Source organism: Pinus tabuliformis, chromosome 1_2 (assembly GCF_031772625.1).
Source record: "Pinus tabuliformis cultivar Carrire ecotype Pingquan chromosome 1_2, CPIR1, whole genome shotgun sequence".
NCBI classification, from domain to species: Eukaryota; Viridiplantae; Streptophyta; class Pinopsida; order Pinales; family Pinaceae; genus Pinus; species Pinus tabuliformis.
Genome location: NC_142298.1, coordinates 115488466 through 115514711, shown reverse-complemented (window position 1 = coordinate 115514711; position 26246 = coordinate 115488466). Strand labels below are relative to the sequence as shown.

The 26246-nt window shown below is 39.9% G+C and overlaps 1 pseudogene; it reads right to left on the bottom strand.

Moving 5' to 3' along the window:
* Window positions 1–26246, bottom strand: part of LOC149204784 (protein transport protein SEC23 B-like) — a 148298-nt pseudogene that overhangs the window by 97578 nt on the left and 24474 nt on the right.

The following is a 26246-nucleotide window of genomic DNA, read 5'->3' as shown; positions in this document are numbered from 1 at the left end:
TCCAATGTTGCATTCCTCAATGGCAGCATTAAGGGGCTGCATTTTTGGTTTTCTAGGGATATCATTTGAGTCAAAGATGTCCTCTAATGGAGTTAGGCATGTTGGAAGAAAATTGTCTTTCAGTTCTATGATCTCAGCCTCTGTAGCAGCTATTTCTTCATAACTGGTTTGTTGAATTTCTTGTATGTTGTTTTTGTTAAAAATTGTTGGATGTAGCATTTGGTGAGCTGTCTTGGGTGATATTGGCTTGTTGTTCTGTTCACTCTGTATTTGTGATTGACTTGCTCCCTCAGTGTCAATGTTTAATCCTGCAAATTCTTGTTGCAAGGTCAATAAATTATTTTTTTGTGTATCATCTTCAAATACTTGCCAATCTTTAACATTGTTTGGGACAGAAGGTCTGTGTCTTACCTCAGCTGTAAAACAATGCTTAGGTTCAAAGGGTAGCTTGCAAGTACTTGCAAATGTGGCTAAACTATGAGCATGAAGATTGTGGGTCCTAGAAATTTTGGCGATTTGAAATTCAGTGAAGGAGTTTAGTATTTCAGCAACAGCAGACCTATAAGATCTCAACCTTTTGTCATTAGTAACAAAATTTCCCTTCACTTGTTGGATAATTAAGTCTGAATCTCCCATGATTGAAACCTTTGTGGCTTGTGAGGATTTTACTAGTTTGAGGCCTAGTAAAAGAGCTTCATATTCTGCCATGTTATTAGTGCATCTGAAATTTAGCCTATTGGCTCGGCCTTCTGCATGATTGTTCTGCTTGTTATGTATCCAAACTCCGGCTCCTGCCCCTAATTTGTTGACTGACCCATCAAATTCAATGAGCCATAGGATCTCTTGTTCTATGGGAGACTTAATAACTTCTCTGTGATCTGGGATTGTGAGTTGAAGTTCTGGTTTTTCATTTAGTTTGTCTTTTAGGACAGTCTCATCACATGATTGGATCAGCATTATTTCTAGAGCAGCAGCTTGTTCAGTAATGTCCTGATCTTGTTTGAGTGTCTTGGTTTCATCATGATTTGTAAGACCTGAATTATCATTGAAGAGAATATATGAATCTATATCAGAATGGACAGCATATATAGGAAAGTTTTGAGGTTTTTCTTCACTGCTGACCATGTATTTCATAAGTGACTCTCTATATAACCTCTTGGGTTGACCAAAGACTGAGATGGTGGCATATGACATGTCTAATTGTAGGGAACCTTGGAGTTTAGCCCCCCATGATCTTGATAAGAGCATCCCATATTTGGGTGGGATATCAGCAACTACAACGTCCATTAGAATTGTTTTATTTGGGTACTGAACTAGGGACACACATAAGTCTTTTATTAAGCCTAAACACTTAACTTGGCTGGAGTCAAATGAGAATAGGTCCTTATATGGTCTTGTAATATCTAGATTCAATCTTTCCATGACTGATTTAGGCATCAAGTTGTGAGAGGCACCTGAGTCAAACATTGCATTGTGTAGTATCTTATCATGAACATGCAGGCTGACATAGAAAGGTAAGATCCATGTAACTGCTGTCTTTCCATCAACCGCTGGACCGAAAAGCAATTCTGGGGTGTCATCCAACACATTGACATTATCTTTATTACGAGTAAGTTGAAGGGACTTCTTGATTTGTTGTCTATAAATGTCATGCTTGGCTAGTTCTGAAAGAGGAATAGCTACCTTCAATTTGCCAATTTCAGCTTCTAAGTCAAAGGGTCTTTCAGATGGGATCTTGGTGTTGTGGGTGACAGCCTTTTCCTTGTTCACTAAGTCTTCTTCTTAATTCTTTTCTTGATCTTGAGGCTTGTCCTTCTTACTCATCTCTTGAGGAGTATTACTTGGATTAGGGTGCAAGGGTGATGTAGCCATAGGCTGTTGTTTTGAAGGCAATGGTTCAGTGACTTCTTGAACGGTTATTTCATTTGTTACTGAATCAGTTGTGTCATTTGGTTCTGTGACTATCGCTCTTTTGGGCTGCTGGCTATCCTTTGTATTTTCAGGCTATGTTACATTTATAGTTCTGCTTCTTACCTTATATTGCTTATGAACTTCATAAATAGATGTGTCATAGCCTTGTTTAAAGTCAAATGACTCACCTGACCTGGTTTGGAATTGCTGAATGTCATCATCCTTATGATCCTCTTGACTCAGAAAAACTTGCTGCTCGTCATTCAGGCCCATCAGGTTAATGTGGGTGTCATCTGTTTGCCCATTCGAAGTGGATGCCTCAGTATAGTTTTCCTGGAAAGGAGGTCTTATGTCTGGATCAGAACCGGCCTTGCCAGTGTTTGGGTATTGATTTCTCCTAAAATTGGGATTCCTGATAGGGTTATTTTGTGGTGCTTCCCATGATGACTTTCTCTCAACTGATTCTACTCTATCACCTAATCTCTTCATATCAGTGAGTATTGCATCCAGTTTTTGATCAAAGGCTGAGGGTTCTTCTTTGAAGGTGGTTCTCTTTTCGAATCTTTCCCTGTTTCTTTTGGCAATCAGGTTAGCCTCTACTGTAACAGAAACCTTTTGGGCATCTTCAAGGGTTTCAGGGGCTCTTTCCTTCAACTGATATGCCATATCAGGGTCAAAACCATCAGGAAATTTGTACAAGGCTAAATCAGGAGGAGGTCTTAAATTCTGTGGTATTTCGTTATATACGTTGTTGAATCTTGCACAATACTCCAAAACGGTCTCTTGAGGACCTCGTTTGATTGTATCATATTCACCAAGTATGTGCAGGGGATCCTTCTTTTTCTCCCACCTGTTAGTAAAGGCTTGATAAAGCTCATCAGGAGTTGTGATAGTATTTACAGCCAGTGATCTAAACCAAGTTCTTACATCCCCTGTCAGGCTCTGAACAAAGATTCTCATTCTCACACTATCGTCATCTATTTCATAGTTCTCAAAATGGTCTTGCATCCTCTTGGCATGCTGAATTGCTGTGAAAGGGCCAGTGGAGTCAAAATATGAGATCTTGGATTGGTAGTCCTGAGGTAGAGCTGCAACCTTAGCAGGCAACTGCAGGGGTGCATATCTATTAGCCATATTTGCAGGAGTTATAGGGTTGACAGGGATAACTGGGATAACATGAATGACTGGTACAACAGGGGTAGTAGGAACAGTAGAAACTAGAGTGTTGGTCAAGGGAATATGTGCAGTGGATGGAGGTGTGAAAGGAGGGCTTTGAGATGTGGATGGTGAACTGGGGGAATCAAGGGTAGATCAAAATAGAACCTTGATTGGAGTTGGAACAGGGTTTGGATAAGCTGTCTCAGGACTTAAATCAGCAAGAGTTTCTTGTCCTTGCTGCTTCCTAATGATTTTAGGGATTGTATTAGGATTTTCAAAAACAATTGGTGGATTAGGGTCAGGATTTGACCTTGTATATCGCGGATTCTTCTTGGGAGCTAGCTTCTGAACTTGTTTTTGAGTATGTTTTTTGGAATATTTTTGTGTCTACAAGGGCCAGGCAAGATTTTGGAGTGACTGTGTATATCTTAAAGCTAGCATGAAAATTGATTGAAGCAACTGTAAGAAATATACAGAAATTAGAAAATCTTGAGGAACTCCCCAGTGGAGTCGCCAATAATGTTAACACCCAGGTTGTTCCCTTTGACTCCCAAGGGAATACGGCCGGGGTAACCACTAACCAATCTTTGGATTACAGATTCTAGCCAAACTGTAATCAGAGAGGGCTCTCTCTTTAAGGTTTGTCTCTGTTTTGTGAAGATTTTAGGCTAGTTATGATTTCAGGGTTTGGTTTTATGTTTTGGTTGAGGGATGTCTTCTGTACCTAAAGTGGAAATCTTCAGATGGTTCTAGTCCATTGGGCAATGGAGTCTGTGGCTACAGGTTGTCTGGGATATTAAGTTGAGTTGCTGAAACTGCAGGGCCATTCAAATACATCATGAAACAAAATTTGAATTGTGATTATGAAGTGTGTTTAACTAGTGAAAAGAAATTAAGAATTTTCCACTAAGCTGGGGTGTAAGAAAGAGATATATTGCACGGGAGCAAACTTGAATTCCTGAAACAACAATCACTGTGAAAGATATAGTTTGGAGGTGCAGCAGTTAAGAATTACACCTTATGACTATAACTGAAGAAAGACATTTATAACAGCATAGATTGAGTTCAGGGTACTCTGTGAATAAATCCTGGAACTATTCTTTTTCTCTGCCATTAACTATGAAACACAGAAACATGAATGAGCTATGAAAGGATATAAAAAAAAAACACATAACGAAGAGTTTTTAAGGAAAACTTATTGTGCCATGAAGTACACAGGAATCCTGTAACATTCAGCAAAACACCATAATGACTCAGATAACACAGAGCTTTGGAAATTCCATCAGCCTTTGTATTAATACTCTGAAAATTTACAGCATAAGAAACTCTAGAAGAGAAATCAACAACAACCCCTGCAAGCTTATGCGAGGGGGGAATATATACAAACGGTGATACAAAATATCTGAAGCGTTGAGTCATCTGAGAAATAAATATGTTCACCAATTTGTACAGAACAACAGATAAGAAGTTATTACATCTTTGAATACAACATAAATGCTCTTCAACTCTGTCAGAAGACTTTTTGACCTTTGGAGGCCACTGAGTCGGTTTAATGTTCTGTTATAAATGTTGGATGACGTGTCTTTGTGGCTCTGTCCTCCTGTATCTTTTCGGCCCTATCACCTGTGACTGTCAGTGCTGCTTTAGTGGCCGAATAGTTTTGCTAAGTTGGCTCAGCCCATTCTTCTCCATGCATGCTGATTTTATCAAAATTTTCCTGTGCATGATAACTTATATATTTAAATGAAAAAACTTGAATACAGGCTCTGGTTTACAGTATTAACTGTATCATTTTGGTCCAGACCTCCTGTGTGGGCAATTGATGTCTTAGGATTGCCTCTAGAGTCTCATCTGCCTCTGTGTATTTGTAGAAATTTGGAGGCACTTCAAACAAATGTTTGATCTCATTCATGATGAAAAATAGGTTCTCAACCCTGTTGTAGAGACTCTGCCCTGATGCTGGCCCTGATTCTTCTGAAGTGCTGGGTCTTTCTGTAATCTGATTTGTAGCAAATGTGTTGACCCTTTTGGCATAATTTTCATGGGAAAGTAGTCTTCCTGCGCTGTTCAGTAAGCTAGGAAGACCTCTGTTCTGCAATGCCACAAATTTGTCCATGAACTTATTAACCTCTGTCTGCATATCCTGGCTTCTTCTTTCTAGTGTTTGCACCAGGCTTCTTAGTGTTAGGACTCTTTTTATTAGCAAAATGGTCTCAGTCCTGTTGGAAATTCCCATTGTTGCTAGTTGAGCACTCGTTCTGTTATTAAGCACATTAATCATTCTGTTGGCAACCTCAGGCATATTGCCTAGAGATGCCCTTGCTCTTTGGATTTCTCTATGCGCTTTCCCTATGAGCTCTATTTGCTCATGAATGGTCTCAATGTATTGCCATTGATCAGTTATGGATTGGCCAATGTTGGCCCATAGGACTGTCTTGAGTTCAGCCACTACTTTATCAAGTGTGAGCTCCTTCTCCAGCTCCTTTATCTTCTCTTTGAGAGCCTTTATCTCTCTTCCTTTCTCAGCAACACTTTGTTTTGATTTATCATATCTTTCATTCAACTTGACCAAATTTTCCCTGGCCTCATTTAATTCTGCCATTTGGGCTTCCAGGGCTTGGATTTCACTTCTTAGCTTTTGCATGTCCAGGCTTGGAGCCTGCTCTGTTGCTGGCACTGGTGCTGATGTAGATGGTGTTGTTTGTTCTGTCTTTTCAGGGGGAGGAGCAGTAGTCTGCGGAGGTTCCTCAAGGTTAATTATCTCTGGAGGAGGCTGAGATGTTTGTCCTCCTTCTTTTTGTTGTAATGCTGCCTGCAGTGCAGCCTATGAAGCTTCTGATTCTCCCAATTTCTCCTATGTCTGGATCAGCTGTTTGTATAATGACACCAGCATAGCTGCTGCATCTTGGTCATGTCTCAGCTGGTCAAATTCTCCTTAGTGCTGCCATATCTACATCTCTTAACTTCAATAATGCTTGTACAACCTTGATGTCCTTGGGATCATGCCCAAGTTCTATGATTATCTCCTCTAAGGCTTTGATTCTGTTGTCCTTTGCTTGAGAGGATGCTCTCTCCAACTCAAGTTGGGCAGCTGTATTATTTAGGCTATTTTCTAGCCTGTAGTTCACCAATGTCTTATCTGCCAAGGAGGCATACACCATCTCACCCGTTTGCTTATGTAATTCGATTTGATCCATTGGGTGGATGTCCTTGGCAAGGACCTCAAGGTTGGTCCTTATGTAATCTGCAGCTGACTGTGGCTGCAACACGGTTGGCATAAAGTGGATCATGATCATCTTGCCCTCATGGACATCATATGCAGACATTAGTCTCTGCTGGTTAGTGGGAGCCATTTTTAACAAATGATTGTATAGCTGTACCCTTATGGGCTCATTCCTCTTCTTTATATCAATGAACTGTTGCTTGATGCCCAGTTCACCTCCTCTTTGCTGGCTTGAGGAGCTGACTTCTCCTCCGATCATCCTCTCTTGTTCCTGCTGGAAGGAACTTGCAGATGCCTCCATACTAGGTGGGCCCATGCCCAAAGATTGCCCTATTGGCATTTCTTCCTCAGAAAGGGGATTCATTCTGTGTCTTTTCTCCCCTTGAGTTGCTGATGTTGTGAGGGGAGTCTCTCTGTCCCTCTTTCTACTTATGTCTTCTTTTTGTGGGGTTTGGAGGACTGAGGCCTCCACCGTTGTCTCTTGCCTAGGAGGCAGAGTGTCTTGAGCTTGCTGCCCGGTGGATTTTGGGGCCTGTGATGTTTGCTCTTGTTGCACTGGCTGTTCCTTTTCTTGCTGCCCCCCTTGTTGCTGTTGTACCTGTGGCTGTTGCTGTTCATGAGGTGGCTGCTCTGGCTCCATCTCTTTCTCTTTGCCTTTGCTAGAGGTTTGATCAGTAGCTTTGGCTGCTTGCTGATGTGCTGTGGAGGATGAGGCAACTGCTCCCACTTGAGTGCCTGGAAGAGCAAATACCTGTGCACAAAGCTCTAAGTCAGCCATCTTTTGGAGATTTTTAACTGCTCTTTGATTTAATTCTTCTTGTGTGACAGCTTCCTCTAAGGTGCCTATCCTCCACTTTATTTGATTTGCATATTTTTCTATGTGAGGCAACCTTACGTGGTCATAACTGGCCAGCCTATACTTGACCCTTCTTAAAGTTATGAAGTGATTGGGGTCATATGGTTTCCAAAGGAAACTGGTCTGTAGGCCAAGGGATTCTAGCATTCTGTCTGCTTCTTGCCAACCTTCCTCCCTTTTGTTGTAAATGAAGTGGCCTAATTGGTTTCTTACTTTGAGCTGTGCTTTCTTGCCTTTTCCTGAAAAATGTAGCACATCAGCATTCCCAAACTGCCTGAAGTATTCAAGGGCAAACAATCTCATGGGCACATATTTGGGCAATCTGTATGGGGGCAACTCACACCCATATATTCTGATAACTGTGTGGTTTTGGTAATACTACCAATCCCCAATGCTGTATACCTTGGACAGCTGAAGAATCCTCTGCATCTCATCAGTTAGTTTAGGAGGAGGTGAGCTCAGAAGCAGAGACATGGCTGGGTGGATGAAAAGGTTTATAAACTCACAATAAGTGTATGGAGAACAAGATCTGCAGTGGATAGCAGAGGACCAATAGACTACTAACCTTGGATTGCCTTGTGCATCCACTCTCTTCACAGCAAAGAGAAATTTCTCATGTTGATAATACAAAATTAAGTGGTAGATGTAGGAGGTGTATCTGAACACCCTTTCTCTTGCCAAGTTCATCAATTGCTCATGTATTTTGTCAGATATGTAGGTGGCATAGTCATAGCAGATTGGAGACTCACCAGGGGAAAACATGAGCATCATCACCAGCACAGTTTCATCAACAAACTCAATTGAATTATAGCCCAGAATGGGACTGATCATGTCTACAAGGTCCCTGCCCAATTGGTTGAGGCAAACATGAGAAATGGGAGGGTACTTCATGGTGTCAGAGTCAATGCACAATTGATTTAGTTTGGTGACCTGAGCATCTGTCAATTTAGCTCCTTGCTTTATCAGATCAGTTAGTGATAAAGGAACTAATTTCTTCTCAGTTTTGAAGTGCAACATCTCTCTGATGGCTTCAGGGGTGACATAGAAAACAATTGAGCCTGAAGGGTCAATCACAGCCCTCTGAGTGGCGTTGTAGCAGTCAGCACGTAGGTGGATTAGGTCAGGGAACTGGTTGACCTGAGGGAGCTTGAAGATAGGGAGGAAAGAATCCCAAATGCCCAATACATCTGTTCCAGTCTCATGTTTAATCTTCAATTCGTTTAACAAGTGGATGTGGTAGTTGCTGTGCATTAGCATTTCTTCTGATATTTGATAATCCAGGTCTGCTAATGGTTGCCATTCCAATTCTCTCTAAGGGGCATTTAATGGAGCAATATTCAAGGCTACAGGAGCTACTGGTGCATCCATGGTTACTTTAGGATTATGTTGGTATGAACTGGTGTTACTGTGCAGAGCAACACAAAGGAGTATTTCTTGGAAAGAGAGGTGATTTACTGAGGAACCGAGGATAAAATGGCAATGGCAGCAATTGAAACACTGCACAAAGCACTGATAGGGCAAATGCTTGGCCTTAAAAACTCTCTTTACGGTGAATTGTTGCAGTGTGGGTTCTCAGTTCACGAATGCGCGAACTAACTGTATGTTTTGTGAAAACTCGGGTAAACAAGGCTCTGCAGGTGAATTTCGACTTTACAACTGAAAATGGAGGCTAGCCATAGGGGATTTAGCGGTAAACACAGTGTTTTCTTACTCTTTGAGCTATTGTTGGAGAATGCAGGATAAAACCAGGTGCAGAGGGAATGACTGGGATAAATACCTGGTAAACTGTCGGCAATAGTCACAAATGCAGGTGGAATTGGCGCACCAACGGTCCTCGGGTCGAATTCAGCAGGTTGACGCTTGTTTGGTCGTAAACTACATGCAGAGGTGCAACAGTCGTTTTTTGCAAAAGTAATGAAAAACACGATTTTTCGGCCAAAATATGGATTTTTGGGTTATTTGGCGCTTTTTTGGATGACGTCAGCATGATGTCATCAGGTGGGGTCAAGGTCGGATGACGTCAGCATGACGTCATCGAGTGATGTGGCGACTTGAGAGTGGTCCACGGGGATGGTGACGTGGCGGGCAGGTCAGAGCAGTGGTGGACGGGGGCGCTGACGCGGCGGTGATGTAGCAGTGACGTTGGCAAGGCGGGTTCACAAAAACCGGAAACAGTAAGCGGTATAATATCGCACCGCTCTCTATACGGAAGCGGAATTGTCAGAGGGCGCTCCGATAGGATTTGGGGATGACGCGTGGCAGAGGCCTGATGTCACCCTCTGACAAATTTCGGAAGGTAACTTACGGACGTCGGGCCCAGTCCGAAATGCATGAGAGCCGTCGGATGAAAAGGGCCAGATCCGACGGTCGACGGATCGTTAAAGTGCCAGGTTGATACGGACGTGGGCGGGGATTAAAATAATATATTTGTTTGAAAAGCGCGCCCAGCGGGACTGTGGACTTTGGCGAATTTGTATTTCTTTTCAATGTATTTTATCAAAACGCGCATTGCGCCAATACTTTGGGTAAAATGGGAAAAGTGGGTTTTTATGTATATTTTGCAAATGAAGCGGGTTAGGGGTAAAAATGGGTTTTTTTACAAGGTTCTTTAGCAAATGAAGGGGTTAATGGTTTAGATAACTTCTGAAGGGGGAAGAGGGGTGGGGTTTGGGTTTTTAAACTGACCAGATGTCAATTTAGTCCCTGAATGTGAACATATGGCTATAATGCCAGGGGGGAAGGGATATTTATAGAATGCTTGGGGTTTATACACCATAGTGTTTATAATAATAGGGAAAGGGTAACATAGGGGATTTAGATAATAATACGTTAGGGGTTAATATGAATGGAAGAGGTGAATGAGGAGTGATATCACTAAGTTTATATAAAAACAACTTAGCTTAGGGAGTAGATCAAAATGAAAAGAATTTTAGACAAGAAATGTGGCTTTTAAAGGAATAAGAACCAACATAAAACCTTAAATTCTTTCATGAACACAACTGATGAAGGGATGTTAGTAATGAATGTGAAAGGGGAGGAAAGGGAGTTAGTCATGCTCCTTTGCTTTGTTGCAACATGATGGAGAAGAGGAGCTTCTCTATCCACTGATGTTCCTTTATGCTAGACCAGCAAAATTCAGTTGAAATGAATGACATTTCTGCGACCCCATCTACCTACCCATCTACTTGCCTAGCATTTTTTGTTTCTTCATGGAGGTTGCACTTAGACTTGCAGACCCTTATGTGCCTTTTCTTTTCTTTTGGCTTTTTCTTTTGATTCTCTACCTCATGCTACCCTTATTGCTTCCAAAGTCCCAGATTAAGCAGTTGGGAACCTTACTTCTCTACCTAGCTACTGGTCTGCCAAGATTAAACAGTTTGGACAGACTTCTTTCTCTATTCTACAACAAAAAATTGAAACATGGCATGATCCAGATTAGGCTGTTGGACCATCCATCAAAATTGAGACAACATCAAGCTATATACACATGTTGCCTTTCCTTGAAAATATGGGATCTTTGCATCACCAAAGCAGAGCATATTTGGAACTTTCTTTGCCAATCATGAAATATGAAACCTATTGGTATAGGTAGCTAACAAAAGTAACTAGCTATACTTTCATCATTGTTCATCTTGAGAGTTTCATATTGAATTATAAGAGTTTGAAGTTTAGCACGTTTTACCTCAGGGTCTCCTTCGTAGATTAGAATGATTTTGTCCCATATTTCTTTTGTAGATTTGAGCTGCATAACTTTGAAAAACTCTGATTGTGCTAAAATTCCAAATAATGTATTGATAGCCTTCGCATGGTTTCATATTTCTTTTTACCTACCGTATCTGTAGGAATTGCTGATGGAAATGTATATTCTTCTTCCACGATTTCCTACACATCTGTTACAAGTGATTGAAGATAGGCTGTGGTTCTTACCTTCCAATAAACAAAGTTTCTCCCATCAGAGATTGGCGATCTGATGGATCCCCCGTTTTCTTGATTACTCATGATGATGGATCTTCCTTTAAGCGATCAAGCTTCTTCTGAAGAACCGGCTCTGATACCAATTGTTGGAAGTAATACTGAGAGGGGGGTGAATCAGTATTATCAGATCAATAGCTTAATCTTCAAAAATGATTTGTATATGCTACTTCAGTTCAGTGAACTATCATGTATACGTGACTATACTTAATGCAACCAACTTATATGCATAGATCCTTTGATTTACCCAAATTACCATGTATTGAACTTTAATCAGTATATCAGGAATTCATTAGACAGTGCAGTAAAAACAGATTAAAGAATAACACATAAGCAACACACATGAACACCAATATATAAGGTGGAAACCCAATGTGGGTGAAAACCACCTGCTGCAATCGTCTCTATCTTATTTTAATAAGAAACTTCTGTGTACAGTTTTTGTACTAATGTAGTCTTATACCAGTACACAAGTTTCTACCTGAAGAAGGCTACAACCTTCTCTTGTTCTCCAGCTTCTACTGGAAGGGATCTACAACCACCTAGCTCTTGTACTAGCCTATGTGTTTACTAGTACGTAGGCGCTGACCTACCGAAGGCTACAACCTTCTCCTTTTTCTTCCAGGGACCACATTTCATAAATTTTTAGAATCGACCCATCAAAAACATGATATCAAATATATCTGCATCAACCAATCACCTTTTGAACCAACCACAACTAAATCAATCAATCACTTTGACAACCCATCAATCTGATCATTCAGAATACTTTCAGTAGAATACAGTAACCGGAACACAAGCTAGAAACCAAAACACTGCAATAGGAAATAGAAGCAACTAAAACATATTTTATAAGGTATACTCTACTTCCATGTGTCGAACCTATGTGCATACACACTTTCCCTCAAAGCGAACCAGCGTATAGATCTGCAAATGAAATTTATGATGTCTACGTTTCTTTGATATGTAGAACCAGCGTGTATACACTCTTTTTCTAAAGTGAACATGTGTACAGATTTGTAAATGATGATTTAAACATTACCACTATTCCAGACTTTAGTCATACCCAAATCATCATATTTACAGACTACAACATGCGACAGTTATTTAGATACATGATCAAATCACATAAAGATAATTCACTTCAAGCCTTGAGATCCTGATGCATCATTATATTGTATCTTTCATCAAACGCTAAAGTTCCTCCTTGGTTCAGATCCAGTAATGCACCATAACCCAATAACCTGCATACTAGATCTCACACTTCATCAGATATTGAATGCTTGTGTATTTTGGCCTAATCTTCTCCTCCTTTTATAGTTTTAGGCCTTTCTCAATACCATGGACCAAAACCACATAGGACCAATTCCTTGGATCAAATACCTAGGGTCAATACCTCAGATCAAATACCATGGCTCAAAATACCATGGACCAAATACTTTGGACCGAAACTTAGTTTTCCAATGTATACACGCTTTCCTTTCTATGAAAGTGCATGTGTACATTATACGCCCTTTTTATTATGTTAACCTAGTGTATATGCGGCTTGGTCAATGGTGAACCTGCGTATAACTCTCTTTCTTCATTTTGTGAATACTGATCTATCATTCTTTGTTGTTTACCTGGTATACTGTGATCTTTCTTCTAAGTGAGTTGCTTTCTGAACTGATTCCTTGAAGCTACCCTACATTTCATCACATCTGTAAACACTATTGTCATGCATTCTGTCACATTTGATATCTCTTCTATAGATTCTTCTAGTTACCATATACAAGTGAGTCGTTTTGCTATATGTGGGTTGCCATCAAGTACAACACATACATCATAATGCCAACAATCTTCCCTTGTCAAAATTAGCTTAAAAACAAAGGTTTAGTCCATGATCTCAAGGCCACCGCATATGATAATTATGGTCATTGAATGTTGAGACCTATATAACATGTCTCTTCCTTAGAGATCATAGGTTCAAAACAAGAGAGGGGTAGAGCATGTACATGCTTAATGATTAATATCATCCCACTATAATGAGGCTCTAAGGGTTGTTATACCCCTGGAGTGGGACCCCCATATGAGACTGTTTATAGACATCTTGGCCCTAATGAAGTCACAAGTTCTTGATAATACTGGTTTGCGGGTTTTCAGTACTAGCTACACAGTTTATCGTAAAAGAAAAAGAGAAGCAATAGGTGCACATATATCTAATGTAATAAGTTATTTAACCACTTCCATAACTAACTGATAGCTAATGTGGATCAATAACACTAATTAAGATCCTCAACCTTAGGGCAACTAACAACACTATTTAACATTAGGAGACTCCTAACAAAACTTCATTGAGTGTTTTTAGTACCACTATAAACAACTTGAGATATAGAGAGGTATGTTTTATTAAATAGGAGTCAATACATAAACATGTATTTCTATAATACACCTTGTAATACATTATTTAACTAGCCAGCCACCTTCTTTTTGAAGGACCTGATCACCAACAACCTTACTATTTTATGAGGACAATCAGTTGTATTGCATTGTTCCTTCGCAAGCTCTTTCTTCCCAGACAAACAAGGAAAAAAATGTGAATATAAACACAATATAGGATAGACAGAGGGTAGTGGAAGACATCTTTGCCCGCCTTTGTACATGCAAATCACCAGGCTCCAACAACTCCTACAGAACTATCAGACACTATATTGATATGCAATTTTCAAGAAATAACCCTCCACATTAGGGAAGGAAAACATCAAATGGTTGAAACTTCCATGATAAAGAACATATACTTACAAATCTAGCTACATGCCTAATTACAGAAGATGTCAAACTATATATAAAGGGCCAACCATCAACATACATAAATAAAATAATTATGGGGATGTGTAAAATATCAGTTTTGAGAGAAAGAAAACTAAAATGAGATCTGTAGATCTACAGGGTACCCATTCTATCAGCTAGACCAAGATGTTTTTGCTTAATCCAAATTTTTTTTGAGGTTGATTGAAGAAAACATATAATTTCCCATTTTAGTTTTGAATTAGACATGTTCGATATGTGAGTTATCATCCTTATGATGCTCATAATGAGTCGAGCACAACTTATGGTAATAAAATTAAAAGTTCACAAGGCTAAAAGAAAAATAAGTTGGGAAATGGCTTTGGAATAACCATCTATCTTCCCTTTTTGAAAATGACATTAAAAGGAAAAGAAAAACTTGTCACCATTAGAGAAAAATGTCACTATAAAAAGAACGATGCGTGCATATGTAGGATAGGAAGAAATATATAGTAGATGATATCATATATAGCCTGAAATGCGACTAGTAATTACTTGAATGAAAGACCAAGGGTCTGATTTCCATCCTCAAAAATACATTTGAGAGAGTCCTTGAACACAAAATGACCAAAACATTCTACTAACACAACAAGGCCACTTTTTATTTCAACTGTTACTTTCATGTCAGCAACCCCACCCTAAAATGCAGAATTTTAATAAAAACAATCATTAAAAAAGTACTGGTAACTTCCTGCAAACATATTCATCTCATCCTTAAAGAAAAAAATTCAGAATTGAACACATGTATTATGCTCATTTCTAGTTGCACTAACCAGTACAACATAATCTTGGAAAACAATTGAGCAAACATTTTTGAAACTAGAAACTAAGCACTTTATCATATATACAACAAATTAAGTCACCTGAAACTGGGACATGAGGATTAGAGTGTTTGCCACAGACACATAGACCCCCAAAAATAAGACAAAGAGAAAATAATAATATATAGTAATAATCAATGAGAATATAATATTGTATAATAATAATCTAAGTCCATAGCCTGACACCAAATTGACATATAAGATCCCCTTGTTTGTGGGACAAGGCACCCCCTCTAAAGTAATTTGACTTTCTAGCCTATGGAGGTGGACACACTACACATCCTACTCTCATCTATATTTAAACCTTTAACCTCCAAAGAGAACATGTTCTTAACTACTAAGCCCATTTAGATTGTGTGCAAGTGTGTGCATTAAAATTAGAGAAAGAAAATATTAATATGTAAATATTTTGAACATTCAGATATAATATTACTAATAAAGTATAGATCATACACACACAATAACAGGAAAAAAACTTAGGAGTCAGAACAACCATTTTTCATTCAATGCCAAAAAATGTATTAAATAAATACAATGATACCATAAACAGGATTTCCAAAAGACAACACAAAATAGGGTAGATTTTATGAAGGATCTTATGAGTGATGGGTCATATGTTATAGCCTGTCTTGTTGCATCTCATAATGAAAACCATCAATATCACCACCATTTCCATTGTTGTTGTGATCCCCTCCCTTCTCTATATCGAGTGAAGATCTTGCATCTACTGACGAGGTGAGGGTTTACTATATAGTATATGCAATGTTGAATGAGGGAAGTGAGGGATGTGACAAATGGAGTGAGGGTCTATACAATGCTGAGTGTACATTTTATAGGAGGTGATAGATAGTGAAGGAAGACAACAAGTAATTCTTTAGTGGAATTTGGATGCCAAAGCTTGTATAGTGTAATAACCCCAGTTATCTTGCAAAATATGTAGATATTGTGTAGTGACCTTAGTCATCTTGCAAGCATGTGGATATTGTCTTAGTTAGGGTGTAGTCATGTATATAATGTAAATATCACCTTACACTTGTATGGTTAATGTAAATATTTCCCTTAGTAATCTTTATGTACGTTTGATATATGTACTTAAGTTCCACAAGTCAATTCTTTTATCAGTTATTAGGATTTGTTATAAATGAGTACGTGTCAGATACCGCATTACTTGAATACAGGGATATACTAAATTCCTATATTCATAAGCATTGGAATTTTTATAGGTTGGGATGTCGTATCGCTAAAGAAAATAGGGTAACTGTTATCGGGAAAACTAGTGTCTATTCAGAACTGCTAGGCCCACTAAGATGGGTAGCTATCTTAGAAACAAACAAACTAAAGTCACTTGTGTTTTCCTTTACGAGAGATAGATGAGAAAGAAGCAGAGAGTACCAACCTCAGTCTTTCGCTTGGCTCCTTGCTTGTTTCCTTTCCCCTTCGACAGAATCTCGCCATTGCTTCCTTACTTGTCCTGCTTCAAAGAGCACCTGTAGAGTCATAGCAACATAATACCATCAAAGCATAGAGATATATCACTATAAAAAATATAGGATCAGATATATATTGACCATACAAATGCATATATCAACACAATATTCAGAGATACACAAGAATATGGAGGAAAACTAAAATAGATTTATTGATAGAAGTAGTAGAAGACAGGATTACAACCACTTGGTCTGACCCAGTGCCATCCTCCCAGCTTGAAAAACCTCTTCACCTCATACAAAGCAAGATCACCCAACAATTTCTTCAAAGAGAAACCAACAATATTTCTTTGCAAATTACCAAATTCCAACCTTTGGATCTCTGGGATGAGGGATCCATATATAGATGTTTACAGAGGGGTGAGTGAGCTTTTGGGATTTTGATTAGTCTCATCTCTCTTATAGTTCTTGGTTCCACTTGGAGATTCCATGATCTCTTACTCATCCTTGGGCGAATTCAGGGAGGCAAGTGTCAAATGAGCAGCTTCTAGAAGATTCTCAGGGTCTCCACTTAGCAAACTGCTTGTGCCATTTGTCTGCTCTTGCTCATCGCACCCTATAGAATGGATTTCTAGTATGCATTGCACGTTTTGCATGTGGCAGGTGAGATGCATCATACCCTTAGCACATGGTAGTCTATATGGTCCTTCTTTGACCAGTTCTGAGTAGTTTTTCATGGAGAACTTCTAGAAGATGATGTAATCAGCTGACCTTGATCCTTTAGGGTATGAAACAAAAATTTTAGGGACTTATAATCCCTTTGTTTATGGAAATATGTGACTGGGGTTGTAGTGCCCAAATATGTCTATAATAGTTTCCCCCTAAAGCATGAGGTCATAAATCTTTTTGCTGTGGGGTGAAATGCTTTATAATGAGGATCCAAGGTTTTTCGAACTATAAGGTGAGCTGTAATAAGATACAATACAATACATTATCTTCATAATATTTTCATGATCTAGATGAGGTGGGCATTCCCATGCTCAGCTTGATAAATTAATTTTCATGTACATAGGACAGACAACCGTTTGTGTGTAGACTAATGATACTGGTATAGCCATCATCCCTTAGTTTGGATGATTATCTGTGTAGCAATGATGTACATTTGATGTCTTTATTTTCCTGAATAGATTGCAGCTCGGATGGATGAAACTAGATCCGGGGTCTTGAAAACTCGTTCAATATTCACCCGAAAGTACAAGTCGATCCATGTGAAAAGATGTTCGGGTGTCGAACATGGAAAGACATCGCCTGATTACTAGCCAATGATGTAAGCCATTAACAGGCGCGAGAGGAATCACCGATGATGATGATGACCCTCAAGGTACTTCAGTACAATTCACATGGTGTTAATACATGAGTCGATGTCGAACAACATGCAAAATCGTTCGGTCGAAGGCCATTAATGTAAACTTGTCACCGGAAGTGAGAAACTTTCCATTGAGGCATGCAAGCTTCAAAGTACAGTAAGGGTTGTTCCTAGGTTGGCTTCTTGGATAATGAGCTGATGTTGACAAGAAGAGACACATCATAGGAGCGCATTAATGAATCCCACATCTACGACATGGAATGGAGCAAATGATTTTTTGGAGGTGAAAATGATCTGATGATATAAGGTTCAGGGTGGCGGTCATGAAAGAATGAAGCATGAAGGTACTGTAGCGGATGAGACACAAGCTGGGTTGGTGAATTCTCTGAGCGACTTCTCTTTAACATATCAGTGACACTGAAATGGATTTTTAGCATTAAACCCAAAAATGGATGGTACGGTGGACCAATGGTGATATGACTGGTGAACAAAATAACTCAACCCGACTCAATCATGGTGATGGAGTGAAGGTGTCATGTTCAAGAGTGACATGCTACCAATAAAGTTTCTTCAAGCCTTCTTCCCAATTTTCCCCAGTCATTTCTGACCAGTACCTCTTTATTTTTTTCAAGCTTGAGGAGGTTAACATATGCTTGTTCTATTATTTTCCCTTTTGGCAAACCCGTCACTATGCTTTAACGAACCTAGCTACAGTGAAACTCGCTCTTGTCTGAATGGACACGTTTGTTTCTATTGTTTTAATGAATTTAATGACAAGGATAACTCGATCCCTTTAAATTTTTAGAGAGTATGAAAAGAGATGGAAAGGAAACTCCAATATTCCTTTTTTGTAGTATAATTCCTTAAGTCCGAAAAAGTATAAAACAATGTGAAAGGGATGAATTTTCGATAGTTTTAACGAGCTAAACAAGAAAAACGCTTGATCTTTTTGTGTAATAATCCCTAAGGTCCAAGAAGATTAAAAGCTAGAGGAGGGATGGCACTTCCAATCACTTTAACGAGCTGGAGAGGCCAATTTTTCGGCAATATTTTCATATTTTATGAGTGAGATGAAAAGAGCTTAAAGGAGACTCGTTTTTTAGGAATGAGTGATATTTTCGGGTAGCCGCTGGTTCCAAGTGAGGGTTGGAACTTTCCAATCAGGGCAATGTTAAGAAGATGGCTAACAGAATCACTCATTGCAGTTGTTCCACAAAAGGGGTAAATAATCAAATGGAGGCATATGATCGGCTAAAACATAGTGGAGGTGATATTAAGAACACAACCAAGGCTCAAAAGCTGATGATAATGCGTTCGCAATGGTTATTTACCGGAGGTGGGTACATTTTTTAATGAGATTAAACTCTAGTGGAACATATTCTCATTGCTAGGTTTAATTTTTAATGAGCTTGAACTTTGTGTAAAACTGCTCGTGCCAATCGTATAATAAGAATGTCTCATCGATAGGTTCCTTTTTTAGGGAGCTTGCACCATTCGAAATTTTGCTCCGACTCCTTTTATTATGTAAGCTAGGAATGACCAATCCTATGAGTTTAAAGGGTTAAGAATCTACAAACTAGGAAAATAAATGGTCGATTTTCACTTTCATGAAAAAGGGTTTGCATGCGCCCAGGTATAGTGAAGTAGAGTTTCCAGGTTACCCTTCAATTTGCAGACAGAACATTTGTTTTTTCAGGAAATGCGTACCTTCTGATGGAGGTATCTTATTCCGGTCTAATCCCATTTTGCTAAATGAATGGGTGTGTCAGACTAGTCATATATCCTCCGCGGAAACCTACCCTATACCCGAAGTTTTCCTGCTGAAGCAGACCAGGGTGCATGCCCCTTGGGTTTCAGTCACAACCACTGAATCACTCGCACTCATCAGGTGGACGGACTAGAGATTGATGAGACATTCCTTGTGCAAGAAGATCTATTAGGGATGGCATTTTACTATTAGTTATGTGTGAACTAGGGAATGAAAGCCGGTCTACAAGTTGGACCACTCTACCTTCATGCAATAAACACATCACTCGGAAGAGTGAGGAAACAATAGCTCCCATGCTATAAATGTAGTCAAGCACAAGGAGTAGATTGTAATCTAAAGGTCCTTGGACTACCATTACGTTTAGATAAATGGTTCTCCTTCTCAAAGTTATAGGAAAATTTGGAAGGATACCTAATGGACGACTGGTTCCTTTGTCAAGGCCTGTCAGATTTCACATCTCAGGCAAAAGCAATGGTGAACCAAGTGCTTTCCAAGAATTTGAGGAAAGGATACTCACAAAAGCCCCTTCATCTATGATGGTACCAACCATGACCATCTGGTAAGTTTGCACTATGATTCGAAATGGTATATTAGATGGTAAACGGGGTCTGCCTAGTAGATTCCAATCGAAGGAGACAACTAGGTTGCTTGGAGGTGTGACCAAATAAACTACCAAACACATACTATGATGAACAAGGGGCCAATCTACCTGTTGCTTTATCACAAGAAGGAAGTTCGTCAGAGAAAACTAGTTTCTATTCAGAACTGCTAGTCCCACTAAGAAGAGTAGCTATCTTAGAAACAAACAAACTAAAGTCACTTGTGTTTTCCTTTACGAGAGATAGATGAGAAAGAAGCAGAGAGTACCAACCTCAATCTTTCGCTTGGCTCCTTACTTGTTTCCTTTCCCCTTCCACAGAATCTCGCCACTACTTCCTTACTTGTCCCGCTTCAAAGAGCACCTGTAGAGTCATAGCAGCATAATACCATCAAAGCATAGATATCTATCACTGTAAACAATATAGGATCATATATATATTGACCATACAAATTCATATATCAACACAATATTCAGAGATACACAAGAATATGGAGGAAAACTAAAATAGCTTTATTGATAGAAGTAGTAGAAGACAGGATTACAACCACTTGGTCTGACCTAGCACCATCCTCCCAGCTTGAAAGCCCTCTTAACCTCATACAAAGCAAGATCACCGAACAATGTCTTCAAAGAGAAATCAACAACACTTCTTTGCAAATTACCAAATTCCAACCTTTGGATCTATGGGATGAGGGATCCATATATAGATGTTTGCAGAGGGGTGAGTCAGCTTCTGGGATTTTGATTAGTGTCATCTCTCTGATAGTTCTTGGTTCCACTTGGAGATTCGATGTTCTCTTACTCATCCTTGGGCGAATTCAGGGAGGCAAGTGTCAAATGAGTAGCTTCTAGAAGATTCTCAAGGTCTCCACTTAGCAAACTTCTTGTGCCATTTGTCTACTCTCGTTCATCGCACCCTAGAGAAGGGCTTTCTAGTATGCATCGCACTTTTTGCATGTGGCAGGTGAGATGCATCACACCCTTAGCACTGGGTAGTCTGTATGGTCCTGCTTTGACCAGTTCTAAGTAGTTTTTCATGGAGAAATTCTGGGAGATGATGTAATCAGCTGACCTTGCTCCTTTAGGGTATGAAACAACACTTTTAGGGACTTAGAAGCCCTTCGTTTATGGACATATGTGATTGGGGTTGCAGTTCCCAAATATGTCTATAACAGTAAGAAGTGATGTGTTATAAGTGTTTTATTTATAACTATTGTGTTTATAAGGTTTGTAAGGCCTAATGGGTAAACCTATGAAATATGGTGCCACTGAAATGCTAATGTGGATAATAGTGAAGAGATCATATGAACGTATACCATGGACGTAATCAATACTTTCAAAATTCATTGAAACCTAGATCATAAAATAAAGAGCATCAAGCATATATAATAACTTAGAGAACATATGAGGAGGGGACGATCTTTGACTAGGCTTAGATACTTTAAGAGAGGATGGAGGATGAAAAGCGAAAGGAGATATTTACAGGTTTTCAAGCACATGGAAAAGGGGATAATTCATCATACCTTGCTAATTCTAGAATGGTGCTTGGGAAGGTGGAAAATGACAAACCAACAGTGAAGAATGGCCGAATGGATGAAAAATCGAGACATTAGACAGTCCCTAACTAACCATAGGTGGGGGGTGACAGTAGAAAAGGAAGTCAGGACTAAGAGGGACATGATGGTGAAAGAGAAGGAGTAATAGCAAGAGTGCATTAAGGAAGACAAAAAAATTTGGGGATACAAAGAGGTTAGCATCTGAGGAGAGAAAGTTTGCGAGTTGGTTGCAGATGAAGGACAATCAAGAGTATGTAACTATGGAAACGACATCACGAGGGTTGTAAAATGACCTACAACACTAAAAATTAGTAACGATAGCCTATGGAATCTCATAGATTAGGCTTTCACTGTCTTCATTTCTACTTGATGCCTAGATTTTAGTGTTAAACTATGTTGTGAATGGCTCTATGCCTAGATGCTATGGTTTTACTAGGAGATTTTTATGCTCTTAACCTACAAGACGATACCAGAATACAGAATATGCGAAGAAATATACCAAAAACATAGAATAGTGAGAAACAACAACAAGTATTTTATTTTTCAGAAAGCAATGTTCACTTCCCTCTTCGAGGGGGCAACCTCCAATCGAGCAAAGCTCAATTACAAAATAAGGCACGATGCTCCTCGTAGGGAGTCTCTATTCTTTATATATGACTCATACATGCAATAACATGGATCAATACCATGGTTCTTATTAATACCATCTATCTAATACCATGGACCATTTGCAACTAACTGTGGTCCCATCATTAATTGCGGGTTAACCACTTACAATTATTAATATGGGCTTTATTGACTCCTTACATAACTATAACTATGACTCGATCCTACTACATAAATAAGGCGGTTAGGGTGGGACCCTAAAATGCCCTCCCCCTTAAGAATAGCCTTGTCCTCAAGGTTGAAGCTGCGGAAACTGCTGAAGAATAGTGGTTGGTTCCCAGGTTGCATCTTCCGGAGAGGTATCTTTCCACTTGACGAGGACTTCCCTGATCATGCGGCCACGCAGGTGCCGTTCTCGTGTGTCTAGGACCTGTTCAGGTTGGAGCCAGATTGACCCTTCTTCATCCAATTCACATAGACTAGTTTGAATTCTGCAATTATTCCCGATCACTTTCTTGAGGCATGAGACATGGAAAAATGGATGGATTCTTGCAGTGGGTGGCAAAGCTAGCTTGTAGGCCACTTCTCCAATGCACTGAAATACTTGATATGGTCCGTAGAATTTTGGAGATAGTTTATGACAACCCTTGTCTTTGAGTGAAGTTTGCTTATATGGTTGCAACCTCAAAAATACCTGATCCCCTTCTTGAAATTGGTGCTCCGAGAGATGCTGATCTACCTGTTGCTTCATGCGGTTTTGAGCTTAATGAAGATTCTCTCTAGGATGGACGAGCATGGTTGTGCATTTTTGTAGGAGTTGATCCACTACTTGTACCTTTGAGCACCCCTTGATATAAGAAGTAGGGGAAGGAGGGAGTTGACCATAAGCTGCTTCATAGGGAGTCACTTTGGTGGTGGCATGATAGTTGGTGTTATACCACGATTCAGCTAGAGGCAACCACTGTACCCATAGATGTTGGTTTTCTGAAGTGAAACACCTAAGGTAGGTTTCCAGACATTTGTTGACGGCTTCAGTTTGACCATACGTTTGTGGATGATAGGAAGTACTGAGTTTTAGTTTGGTGCCTTGTAGCCTGAAGAGTTTCTGCCAAAAATTACTGTTGAAGATCGGGTCACGATCAGACACAATAGAAGTGGGCATGCCATGCAATTTGAAGATCTGATCCATGAAACATTGAGTGACCAAAGTTAGTGTAAACGGGTGGGGTAGGGCACAGAAATGAGCATACTTAGAAAGTCGGTCCACAACCACCATGATGACTGACTTGTTTCCTTACTTTGGAAGTCATGTACTGAAATCCATAGAAACCTCGATCCATATAGATGCCGGGATGGGCAACAGTTGTAATGTTCCTGGTGCTTTGACTGACTCCCCTTTGTGGCGTTGACAGACATCGCATTACGCTACAAAAGTAAGGATGTCCTTTTTCATGCCTGTCCAGAAAAATGATATTCTAGTGCAAGCATATGTCTTCTGAAAGCCTGAATGTCCTGCAATGGGGGATGAGTGCAATTCTGCCAAAATGCGGCTTTTGAGGGTGGATGTTGGTGATATTATGACTCTGTCCTTGTAGCGAAGAATCTCATCCTACCACGAGTAGCCCTTGGTGGAATTTGGATCCGCCTGCAATTGAGTAATGAGTTGGGTGAGCAAGGGATGTGAAAACCATTCCTGCGAGCCTCTTCAATCCATTCTAGAATGGAAGGGAAATTGCGAGTAAGGTACCTTCCTCCTCAAATTGGTGAGATAATGCATTTGCTACACTATTTTCACGCCCTTTCTTGTAAATGATCTCATAATAATATCCCAGCATTTTGGCGAGCCATTTATTTTGTTGTGGGGAGGATAGGCATTGCTCCAAAAAATATTTAAGGCTATGATGGTCTGTGCGGATTTGGAAACGTCTCCCCAGTAAGTAATGTCGCCGGGTATATACTACATGTAAGATGGCCATCATTTCCTTCTCATCGGTAGATTGTCCCAGATTCCTCCCACTTAGTTGTTGGCTTGTGAAGGCCAAGGGTCGACCTTCCTGCATTAAGACTCCCCCAATACCTGTACCCAAAGAATCACATTCAATGACAAAAGATTTGGTGTAATCAGGTAGTGCTAAGACTGGAGTGGAACACATGGCATTTTTGAGAGCTGTAAATGCCTTTTGTGCATCATCATTCCAGAAGAATGAATTTTTCTTGAGGAGTTGAGTGAGGAGCTTTTCAATGCGACCATAATTGCGAACAAATTTTTGATAATAGCCTATGAGACCCAAAAATACTCTCAGGCTCTTCAAGGTCTTAGGTTGAGGCCAATCCTACATTGCCTGGATCTTTTTGGGGTCCACCTTGACACCTTCATGCCCCATAATGTGGCCCAAATAGTCAACGTCTTCCATGCCAAAAGAACATTTGGACATCTTAACAAATAATTTATGCTTGCGGAGCAATTGCAAGAGCAAATCTACATGCTGAAGATGTGCGGCCCAAGTTTAACTATAGATGAGGATGTCATCGAAGAAGACAAGGACAAATTTCCTAAGATATGGTTTGAGAAGGTGGTTCATAAGGCTCTGAAAAGTAGATGGGGCATTACAAAGACCGAATGGCATGAAAAGGAACTCATAAAGGCTTTCATGAGTTCTGAAAGCAGTCTTTGGAATGTCAACTTCGTTCATGCGAATTTGGTGGTAGCCTGAGCGAAGATCCAACTTAGTGAAGAATTGGGCCCCATTGAGTTCATCCAGCAAATCATCAACAACCGGGATGGGAAATTTATCTTTGACTGTCAACTTATTGAGGGCCTTGAAGTTTGGACACATCCACCATTCCCCATCTTTCTTGAGCACCATGACCACCAATGATGAATAAGGACTAATGTTGGGACAAATGACACCCGCTTCCAAAATTTCCTTGATTATTTTTTCTATTTCATTCTTTTGGGTGAACAAATATCTGTATGGGTGCACATTCGGTGGTTGGGCCCTTGGAACCAAGGTGATGCTATGATCATGTTCCCCTCGCGAGGGTGGAAGCTCATGAGGCTTGTCAAAGACTGGTAGATGGTTATTTAAAATCTGTTGCATCTTAGGATGAATCGACATAGAATTGGGTTCGATGGCTTGGATGGCATTAAATTGAGCTATAACTCCATGACAGCCCTTTTTTATCAATTTTTCCATCCTATGTGAGCTAATGATAGAGGGAGCTCATGCCTGGAGTCCACGGAGGGTATGTGTGGAGTTGTTCTGCTTAAATCTCATATATAACTCCTCGAAATCCATTGTGATTGGCCCAAGAGTGCGAAGCCATTCAGCACCGAGGACAATGTCACACCCTCCCAAGTGTATGGAAAACATGTGGGTCTTCAACTGATAATCCCCCATTTGATGTTTGACATTTTCACAATGGCCTTCACATTTCATTGTTCCCCCATCCGCAATTTGGACTTGGAAGTTAGAAACTACTTGTACAAAACAATGCACTACTTCTGTGACTTTTTGATGGATGAAATTATGTGTACTTCCATTATCAATCAAGACTACTACTGGGTGATGTTTAATAAAACCTCTGATTTTGAGAGTTTGAGGTGAAGAAATCCCTGCCAAAGCATGTAGCAAAATAACTGGTTCGTCAGGGACATTGTCCTTCTGGTTGTCCTCTTCTACCTCCTTCAGTTCCTCAAGTGGTGGGGCTTCCTCTGATGAGCTGTAATCAGTGGCAACAATTTGAAAAAATTTAGGTTCCTTGCATTTACGACCTGGGGAGTATTTTTCATCACAGTAGTAACATAATCCATGCTTTCTTCTTTTTCCCATTTCTGCAGGTGACACATTTTGAACCTTAAGTGTTTGAGTCGTGCTGTGAGCCTATGGGGTGCAACCCTTGGCGGTGAAATTTGGGTGAATGGACTGGGCTACTAACGCATGTTCCACATTACAAGCTACCTTGCAAGCCTCCGACCATGAGGGAGGGTGGTGTAGTCGGACATGGGCTTGGATGTCCTCTTTAAGACCGCTGATAAAACATTTCGTGTAGAACGCATCTGAGAGATCCCTAGTGCGGAAAGCTAAGGATTCAAAGGCTGTAACATATTCATCCACTATGCCAGTTTTTCGAAGCTTAGTGAGACGGTCCAGA